At 51.1% G+C, this 10501-nt stretch overlaps 1 pseudogene; it reads right to left on the bottom strand.

The window, feature by feature from the left end:
• LOC101577826 overlaps positions 1-10294 on the bottom strand; it is a 16622-nt pseudogene extending 6328 nt beyond the window's left edge.
• Positions 10295-10501: the final 207 nt, after the last annotated feature.

The raw sequence follows: 10501 nt of genomic DNA, 5'->3' as shown, positions 1-10501 counted from the left end.
CCTGAGACTGCATTTTGTTCCTTCTCTTTGTCATTTTGTATACCACTGTCTTCTGACCTTTGGTGAAGAGCTTGGATAGAGTTATTACCTTAGCACCAGGTCTGGATCTATGAAGTTCAGATTCCTCCAGGTGGGTGTTGCTTGTATCTGGCTGCTGTGCTCCACTTTTTTCTGCTGCAGCCGTTAGAGTTGAACCCTTTGTGTTTCTCTGGCAAGATGTTCTGCTCCTGAAACAGCTGGGTGGGTCTTGCCTCTAGCCTCTTTGTAGGGAGTTCTGCTGAAGGGTTCTGTGCTGGGCCTGTGCTCTGGGTCTATTTAGGATCCCACCAGGCCCTGGGTCATCTCACTCACTTGCCAGGCCTGTGCTCTGGGTCTGTTCAGGATCCCGCAGCCTGGGTCGTCTCCCAGTAACCTGTTTTGAAACTGTTTCCTCATTAAAATGAATAAAAAAATTTGAAAAATACAAAAACTGAGTCTTTTTCTAATTTACTTTCAGACGGCTTGTTGTTGGTATTCTAGAACCAGCTATCCTGCAGTCTGTCCTGTCCTGCAGGATTTTATTTTTAATAAATTTGCACATTAACAAATAAATAAATAAATTAATAAATTTGCAGATTTTTTTGGGAGTATTTAGATTTTTTACATCTAAGACCATGCATCTGTGAAAAAGATAAATTTTACCTCTTCCAGTAAGTGTTGAAATCAGGTGTTAATTCTCTGACTTTGATTCTTCTTTTCAGGATTGCTTTGGCCACTCCAAATATTTTGAAATTCCATACAAATTTTGAGATTAGGTTTTTCATGACTTCAAAAACAACATTGGAATTTTGATAATGGTTTTAGATCTTGGAGACTATTGCAATCTTAACACAAAGGCTTCATATCCTTTAAGAGGAGAGTTACCACCAGTACGCCAACCGCAAGCTTAAAGCCCCCTGGGGATGGTTCCTCCTGTTAGACATGAGGGCACCAAGAGAGGAAAGAGGATGGGCAGGCTCTGGGGTTTTGGTTCTTTCTGGTGTTCCTTGCATGGGGAGGCGTTTCCAGCCTCCTCTCCATCCCGGTCTCCTGTCCTCTCCCCTGCTGACTTACATTGCCCTGAGACAGTGGTATCCACAATAGAACACAGTACTCCATGTGTGTGCAGCCCCTACAAGGATGCAGGACCATGGACAGGGCTTCCCTAGCTCTCCCCCCCCCCCCCCCCATGTGCGTGAAGTCTCATCTCTAACTTCAGGTCTCTTTACGCTTTCTGAATCCAAAATGGCCCTCATCCAGCTCCTCCTGGTTTTCCTTCATAGAGTCTGTCTTGGCAGGCTTGTGTACCTTGAGCTGAGTACTTGGAGATTTCCTCTATCTTAAATGGCCTTGCTGCCTCTTATCTGAAGGTTTCCTGCATCCCTCCTGCTGGGATAAATGTGCCAAGGCTGAGCCTGCTGCTTTGGCCCTGGAGACTTTGCTGCAGGCTAACACTGACTCCACAGTGCCCAACTGAGCTGCATGCGGGCCCTCGGAAGACCTCAGCTGTGGTGGGCTAGAGGAAGCCCCTTCTAGCCCACTCTCTTGCTCATCCTATCTTTCGGAAAGGACCACAACAGTCTGATCCAAAATCATTCATGGAACTAAAGGGCTTGTTAATTCAAAGCATGTTAAAACCATATGTAGTTCCGTAAGCCCCAAGTCTAAACAAACTGCAGCTTCCTGCTGATTTCTCTTGCATCATGCCACCACTTACGGCGAGGGGAGCCGTGCATGGCTGTGCTAATTACCAGGACCATATGCTCTGGGACTGTTGGGCGGTGCTATTAAAAATGCCTCTTGTGTTCCTGAGATGATCTTCCTCAGGGTGCAATTTCGGTGAGTGTTGATATTTGCGCATGGAGCCTGTCCACGCATATTTTTAGATTTCCAATCCACCAGGCAGTCTTTGGACATGCTGCATTGATTAAGCCCAGGGCTTGGTCTGCAAAGGGACCTTACCATCATGCGCTCAGCCCCAGTCCTCCAGGCCCTTCCTGCAGCGTGAGTGCCCCAGGTGGCTGGCAAATTGCCAGCACACTTAATTACTGCTGGTTTAACAAAATATTTAGGGTGTACTCACTAGGTAGGAGGTGGCCAGCTTCCCTTAGCCCCAGGGAAGCTGGCCACCACCCTTTTCAGAAGACCCTCAGGTGGCGCAATGTCCTTTTGCATCTAGCGCCTGCCCTCTGTGTTCTGTGACTGGATGTTAAGTTGCAGAATTGGGATTTACCTTAAAGACACTCCCCTGGTGTGTGAACTTGGAACGTTGGGCAAAGTGACATTTGCGGCAATGCTGGAGGCCTCAGCTTTGCTCTAGAACACTGTCACCGTGGCTGGGGACCCATCCTAACAGGGACAGCACAGATACCTTCTTTAATCACCACTATGGCCTGTAGGATGGTATCAAAGCTTCCTCACTTAGAGTACACACCATGCAATCCAGCTCTGGGCTCCGGTGTCTGGAGGAGGAGTGTGGCCTTTCTAGGTCCTGGAGACTCTGACCTGTGTGACTGCCACCTGTGCTCTGTGCAGTGCCACTGCCTGTCCCCAAACTAGCTTGCACTGACCCAGGCTTCCCTGCTCAGCACTGTCGCAGCCCCCTGTGGATCTCGGATGAAGTGTTCCAGGTACGTCCTGCCTCCTGCCTCCTCACTCTTGGCCCCCTCTCTGCACTCCCTGTAGTATGAGAGTCCCTGTCACTGTCTCTGCAGTGCTTGCCCTCTGCTTCTGCCCCTGGTTAGCCATGGCCAGGCCTGTCCTGCTGCGTGTGACCCAATGGATCTACACTCTGATCCTGAGTCATGTGGCCTTTCCTGTCTTAGGGTCTCTGCTCCTGCGGCTTCCTGTCACAGTAGCATTGAGGGGTCACTTTCATGGGGTGACTTGGCTGGGCCACTGTGCTCCGATGAACACTGGAGTGTCTATTGATGTGAACATATATTTACTATGCTCTTGCTGTGCTAGGGACTGAACGCAGGGCCTTTCTTCTGAGCTGCATCACCAACTTTTTTTAAAAAAAAAATTTTATTTTGGTACAGGATCTCACTAACTTAAGTATTCCAGGCTGGGCTTGAGCTTGGAATCTTCCTGCCTCATCCTCCCAGTGCTGGGATCACAGGCCTCTGCTTAGCGGAAGAATTTTTAGGTGCAATTAACATTGAAATCAGTGACCTGGAGTAAAGCAGTCTGCCCTCCCTAGGGTGGGTGGGCTTCATTGGTCCACTGAAGGCCTTAGGACGAAAGGCTGTTGTCCCCAAGGAAGGGTGAAATCTGCCTGCGGACAGTCTGGGCTCTGGCTGCAGCCTGCCAGCTCGCCCTGCAGATTTCAGACTCGGCAGCCTCATCACTGCATGAGCTCATTCCTGGACGTAAATCTCTTCCTCCATATATGCACACATCCTGTTGGTTCTGCTCTGTGAAAACCTGAGATAGCAGGGAAAAAAATCTTGTCAGATGGTTGGGACCTGCACCAGTCAGCTTTCTGTGAGTGTAGCACACACCGAGGCAATGCAGCTGCCGACGAGGAAGGGTCCACAGAGGCTCGCGGTGTCAGGGGCGCCCGGTGGCTTGGCCCCACTGCTTTGGCTGGATGTGTGAGCACAGTCCGTCAAGGAGGGTGTATGTGGCAGGACAAGGTGCTTTCCTCCTAACAGCGGGGGAGCAAAGAAAGGTAGGGATGGCCCGGGTTCCGGTGTCCCTGGAAAGGGTCATCCCAATGCCTAACTAGGTCCCACTGGGCCCCACTGCCAGGAGGCCCTGGAATAGTGAGCATCCAGCATGCGTACCTGGCCTGGCTGATACTCTAATCTTACAAAGCAGGAATCCGTGCAGCCTGGTGTTAACCTGCTTCTGGTTGTTCTCCTGCTTCTGTTCTGTCTTCTGGTCTCTACCTTCCAAGGAAAGTGACTTTGGGACGGCCACTCCCCTCCTGGTCACTCTTCCTGCCCTTGCCAGCCTTTCTCTGCCTGAAACCAGCCTCTTCTGCTCAGCCTCTGGGAGCATCCATTCTACGTGATGGCATGGAAAGTTCCTTGAGTCTAAAATAAAAAGCAGAGTCAATTAAGGTCTTTAAATTGCTGTCATTTTGTCCTTACCATGTGCAGGCTGTGTCCTAGCTGGTTGGGGTGGGAACGGTCACTCATTCACACACACACACACACACACACACACACACACACACACACACTCCTGCCCTGGAAGTCTCTCTCCTATACATCCACCCTTGCATGCATAACTACACTCATTCACACACTCACACACACAACCATACACACCAATCACAGATGCGCGCTCACGCATGCACACACACCTGGTCTTTTTTCTCTGGTTGCTGTGGGGGAGTCCTGCCTGGGGGCTGAGGGTCCACTGCAGACCCCACATGGGGCATGTCCTGCTGCCCTTACCACACTCCCTGTGGTGGGGGAGGCAGGTCCAGCACCCTGGGCCTCCAATCCTGGGGCACAGGATGAGGCTGTGGCCCAAAGCTCAGCTCTCTGGGCCCGGAAGCCCCTTCCCGGTGCACGAAAACCCCCTCCCCCAGCCCGTGCTGCTGGATCCACATATAGGGCTATACCAGCTGCCTCCTTCAAGAATGAGACAGAAAGATGAATCCAGCCCTTTCCTTTTCCTCTGAAAACCAGAGGGGCTGTGATCCTACCAGTGGGCATCAGGTCCCTCCAGGAGTTATTTGCCTGGGCTACCACAGGCTTGACACGTGGACCCATCCCAAGTGATCCTGTCCTGCAGCCACTCTGGATGCTCTATGCAGTAACTTCCACATCCCCCTGGCTGCTCTGTCCCCACTGTGAAAGTCCCCAGACAGTTCTGTGAGAGGCAAGAGACGGGGAAGTGCAGCCTGCCTCCTCCCTGAGCTCCCTCACGCTCCTTGGTTCAGTCCAGGAGGCTCCTTCCTGTACACCCCTGCTCTGTGCTGCAGTGCAGGTCCTGGGAAGCCTCGCTTGGGTGGCTCTGTTTCACATTTGTGGCTCACACCTCCAACAGAGAGGCCTGAGGGGGTTGCAGTGGAAACAGCTGGTGAAACAGGGTCATCAGCCCTGGAGAGTTCCAGGGTGGCAGAGCAGCAAAGAACCAAGAGCTGTGACCTGCAAGGGTCTGCAGAGACAGTGGAAAGGCCCCAGAGACGCCGTGGAAGTTGCTGGAAGAGTTCCAGGAAGCTGCACAGGGGCTCTGAGCCCTGACTGCAAGGGCCCAACAGCGGTGACTGAGATGCTGACAGAGCTGTAAGACCAAGAGCTGGGAGGCACTGGCACTCCAGGATCTGAGCTGTTACACTGAGGCAGCTGTACTCGCCAAGTTCTGATTCTTTGTTTTTCAGACAGGGTTTTTCTGTGAAGCTCAGGCTGGCCTTAAACTCACTTTCTAGCCTTGGCTGGCCTTGAACTTGCAGCGATCTTCCTGCTTCAGCCTCCCAAGTGCTGGGATTATAGGTATGGGCTACCATGCTTGGCTGAAATTCTGACTTCTATCCAAATTGAGAGAAAGAACCCTGAGCCAGCTGGCAACCAAAACAGAGCTTTTTGTGGTGATTCCCTCACTCTGCTCAGACCATGGACCACAGAACAGCCTCCTATCAACCTGATGCCCATGTGTGACTCTGAGGAAAGGGCTGGTAGTCTTAGGGGAGCTCAAGAAGGATGTGGGGGGCTGGGACCCCACTGTAGTACTTCCTGCTTTCTACATGGAGATGACAGGATGCAGTCTTTGGACAGGGACTCCATTTCTGTGGTGTTGGCCCATTTCATTTGATTCTCAGGAGAGTGTTGTGTGAGTCGCATACAAAGAAACTGAGAAATTAAATGAACTTTCGAGAAAATATACCATGGGGTGTGCAGATCTGGCTCTGCCCTCAAACCACCCCTCTGCTGTTGAATCTCCTTCAGTCATTGTCATCAAAGCCTCCCCACTGGTGCTCCAGTCTGAATTGTCTGCATCTGGCCTTGTCATTTTTGTCATTTCCCTAGAGCCTCATGTTTCACGATCAATCCCTTGGGTACAACAATTTGAAGCAGGTAGACCGTCTTCCATGTAGAGACCCTTTGGTCAGTTACAACACATGGATTTGGGGACTGTGGGCCATTCGCTTCCAAAGTCCTTAATTAACTTCAACTCAAGTCAACCTTAGCACTACGAACACAATCTCCATGTGCTTAACCTTTATTGTGGCTGGGTCAACACATTTGGGAGCTGTGTTGGGGACTGTGTGGGCCAAAGTAGTCCTTTTTCTCTTAGGGATGATGGACATTAAACACACATGTGGCTTTAATGGCAGGGTGTGGCATTAAAGACACTGAAGGAGAATACAATTCCACAAAAATTTCCCTTCAGTTTGTTAAGGCCTTGCCTACAAAGTTGAAGGGTAAACAGTTGGAAAGGGAAAGGGCTCGTCCTCACATCCATCAGCAAACAGATCCTTGGCTGCCAAATAGCTCAGCAGATTAAAGTGCCTGCAAGCAGGTGCAGGGGCTGGGGGTTTGATCCCCAGGCCTGCTGTGCCACTGCCCCCCCCCCCACCGGGTACACTGAGGTGGCAATTGAGACTGGGCATGGTGGTGTGTGCCTGTAATCCCAGCTCTTGAGAGGCTGTAAACAGGCAGATCGCTACGTGTTTGATCTAGTAGTGAAACTCTGAATACCCTGTAGACCCTTCCCTAAAATATAGAAAAAAAATTCCACAGTGGAGGATAACACATTGTTATTTCATGTGGATGTAACCAATGTCGACTCTGCAGTTTAAAACATACATAAACCTTTATGATGTTCAGGTATGGAATTCACAAGATTGAATCCAAATATTTTTTTAAATGCAAATATTTTATTTTTCCTGAAGAGATATTTTAAAAAAATTTATCTTAGGTGTGCAAAAATCAAAATAATTATCAGATATTTGATTATTTAATTAAGACAACTCTGAGCAACATAGTTCATTCTCTCTCTCTCTCTCTCTCTCTCTCTCTCTCTCTCTCTCTCTCTCTCTTTCTCTCTCTCTCTCTCTCAGGGTCTTGCTATGCATCCCAGGCTGGTCTCCAGCTCACAATGATCCTCCTGCCTCGGCCTCCTAAGTGCTGGGATTATAGGCGTGGGCTACCATGCCTGGTTTATAGTTTTATTTTTTGTTTTTATTTCTTTTGTATTTAGTACAGGATCTACAGGGTCTAGAGTGTCTCACTATGTAGACTGGACTTATAGTGATCCTCATGTGTTCAGCCTCCCAAGAGCTGGGATTACAGGTGTGCACCACCACACCCAGTCTCAATCGCCATCTCTGTGCACCCCTGGGGCAGGGGCGGCACAACACACTGGGGATCAAATCCCAGCCACGGCGTCTATAGTTTTAGATAAGTGTGTAAGGTGAGAATATTACTGAAGCATCCTTGGGCTCAGGATTGAGGAGTCCCTCTCCCATGTCCTATTTTCAGTAAAGGACACAGCAAAGTCACTCAAAGCAGACTCAAACCTGAGATATGAGAAGTCTGCTCTGTGGGCAGACTATAGAAAACAAACCTTTACTCCCCCAGGTTAAAACCAGACTAAACACTCGACAATGTGCTCATTTTACTGGAAAGAAAACCTACTTGCTAGTTTGTCAATGGCACAGTACCTGGCAGGAAATGAGTCACACACGTCTTTTTGACCATCACTTTGTGACTGAAGGGGGCGGGCACTGGGCGGATGCTTGGGTGGTCCTGGATGGGGAAGCAGTGAGAACGCCCGTGTGGCCTGCTACCCGAGTGGTCCGCAGACGGACGGATGTGGACACACACAGGCAGATGTTAGCAGCATCCGCAGAGCTGTGTGCACACGCATTTGTTAGCTACCTCTTCTTTCAGGGCTGAGGAACCAATGTGCCCAAGAGCATCAGCTATGCCCAGAGCCCAGGGCCTTGTTGCTAGCAGTGAAAGGAAGCTGTGCTCAAGGGACAACTGGCCGATTTCAGGGCTGGGTAGAGAAGGCCTAGGAGGATAGCAAGGGAGGCAACAGATGACACATGGTGGGGCATGTCAAAGGAACCCAGGGAAAACTCCGGAAGTCCAAAGCTAGGACCATTTGGGCAAGGAGATTAATAAAGTAATATCTGATTATAGCCCTAAATGTTAAAAGAGTCACAAATTCACAATCATTTGAATGCTTAGTAGAGGAAAGAACAGATAAATCTGTATTAAAAAATAATGTCTGTAGATCCTTTACCTTCTAGTGGGGGACACTTCCTGCATTCCTCAGGTGTGGACGGGGTCTGGGCAACACCATCAGTGAAGTCACAGCAGCACAACAGGATCTCATAAGGTACTGATGGCATCAATCACTACGGTCTTCCTCCCAGGGACCCACAACCCCAGTCTAGCCAGGAGGGGACACCGGGCAAACACTGGCCAGAGGACATTCTACAAAACATCAGACCATGTTCTTCAAGCCTGTCAAGGTCATCAAAGACATGAGAGATCTGACTGTGTAACAACTGAAGGAGCCCAAGGACATAGGATGCTAGAAGTGCTGTGGGATCTTGAGATAGGGAAGGACAACAGGACAAAGGCCCCTGCTGCCCTCCCACGCTCAGAACCCTGAACTCAAGCCTGGCTCTGTGCTACCCTGTAGCATTCTTGTGAGGTCTGGAGCCCTAGCATCCGACACCACGCGATGCACTGTGCATGGTTCACGCGGCGACTGCCACAAGGACAAAGCGAGTGGCACGATGCCTCGCATCATGGACACGATCAACATCACCCCTCCCTGGTGGAAATGGGCGCTGGGTCTCAGTAATGTCCTCCTCTCTCTGGACAGCCGCAGAGAGGCCTGTATACCCAGCAGGGTGGGTAGAGGGAACGCGCCTCCAAGCCACAGGGGTGCAGCGCCACTGAAGACAAAGGAGCTTTTTTTGATAGGTGGTGCTGTCTCCATCCCGCTGGTGGGGGCAGCTCTCTTCTGCTGGTGAGGACGGAGCCTCCACCTAAAAACAGGTCCTGAGTGATTTGAACTCCTGGGCGTGTGTGCATCAGCATCCAAGGGAAGAGCAGCTGCGTCCGGGTCGCAGGGCACATCTGGACATTCCAGCCTCCGGGACGCTGGGCGAGGTCCTCAGTCAGCAGCCGAGGAGACCTGGCTTCCAGCCACTTTGTCGGATACAGGGAGGGGACGGATTTACACGTCTGTGTCATAAGTCAGCAACGAGAAGAAAGGAGAGTGCCGCCAGACACAGCTGAGGACATCGAAATGCTAGTTTTAACTGATTTTTTCCCTAAAGGATGTCACAAAGGAGAGCTCCCGCATCACCTTTTCATGTTTGAAGGCGTCTCGGCGCTCCTCTCCGCGTTCTTTCACGTGGGTTTTCAAGTCGGTGCCTCCAGTCCCCACGATTCCTATGGGGAGGAGGGTGCGTGAAGTCTCCGCCCATTCGGGAGGGCCGCGTGGCCGCGGGGCTTTGTCCTGTACAGAAACAATGCTGTAACTGGCGCCAGGAGCATAGGTCGCCGCACCCGTCTGAGGTTTTCGGGGAAGATAAGGCTGACTGAAGATTCAAAGTATGCGTGATATTTCATGGCAGAAAGCAGCATTTCTTTGGATTTTGTTTCTAATCAAAATGGAATTTGAAGCATTTCATGTCACCCATTGTGAGTTTTTAGCTTGCTCTTCCTTGTCATTCATTTTGAACTTTTTGAAGAAAAGCACCTTCTAATCTGCTGTTTCTTAGAAGAAAGTGCCAACTGCGTTTTATTTGCTGTTTTGTTTTGTGGGGCATCAGATGGCGAACGGCACAGAAGGCCAACCCACAGGCCCTGCCCAGGAGCGCATGACTTGGCGCCCGTGGGGCAGTGGGTGTGGGCCTGGTGGGGAGCTGCTTGCTGCTTTGCCCTGGTTGTGGCTCCCCTGGGTCCGAGCTCAGCTTAAGATCCCTGGACCACACACCCACATGGGCTACCTGGGCATCCTGGCACAGGTGCGGCAGTGCAGACGCGGCACGGCCCTGTCTTCAAACCCTACCAGGGGCCGAAGGGCACTTGACATATTTTCTACAGGTCAGCAAGACAGAGACACTGCTGGCTGTTATGTGCAGAGCAGAGTACCAGGCCCTGCCCAGCTGGCAGACCCATCATGGAGGGATCGCCTCAACCTTGGGGTGTGCGGGGCTGCCAAGGTGCTCTGCTCACTTGCTTGCTTGCTCACTTGCTCGCTTGTGTCTTGTATTTGTGATGTTGTGATGCAGTACTGGGGGCTGCGTGGAGCCCGCTTTGCCCAAGGCACGCCTGCAGGTTGCCTTCATGGCCCAGCGCCCCACTCTCAGCCCAGAAGCTGCTCCTTCCTGCTGCCCTCTGCCCTCTCCCTGTACAGTCCCTTCCCTCTAGGGCCTGCAAACATCTTGCCCCCTGACTCCCTGGGTCAGCCGGGAACTGACCTCAGGCTGCAGCCCCTGACCTCAGCAGAGCAGCTCTTCTGATTCTAGCCTCTACTAACCCGGCCTATCACAGCT

The sequence above is a fragment of the Octodon degus genome, unplaced genomic scaffold (assembly GCF_000260255.1).
Source record: "Octodon degus isolate 3935 unplaced genomic scaffold, OctDeg1.0 scaffold00035, whole genome shotgun sequence".
NCBI lineage: Eukaryota > Metazoa > Chordata > Mammalia > Rodentia > Octodontidae > Octodon > Octodon degus.
The sequence above is the reverse complement of the archived record's forward strand: the minus strand, read 5'-3'. Positions and strand labels throughout refer to the sequence as shown.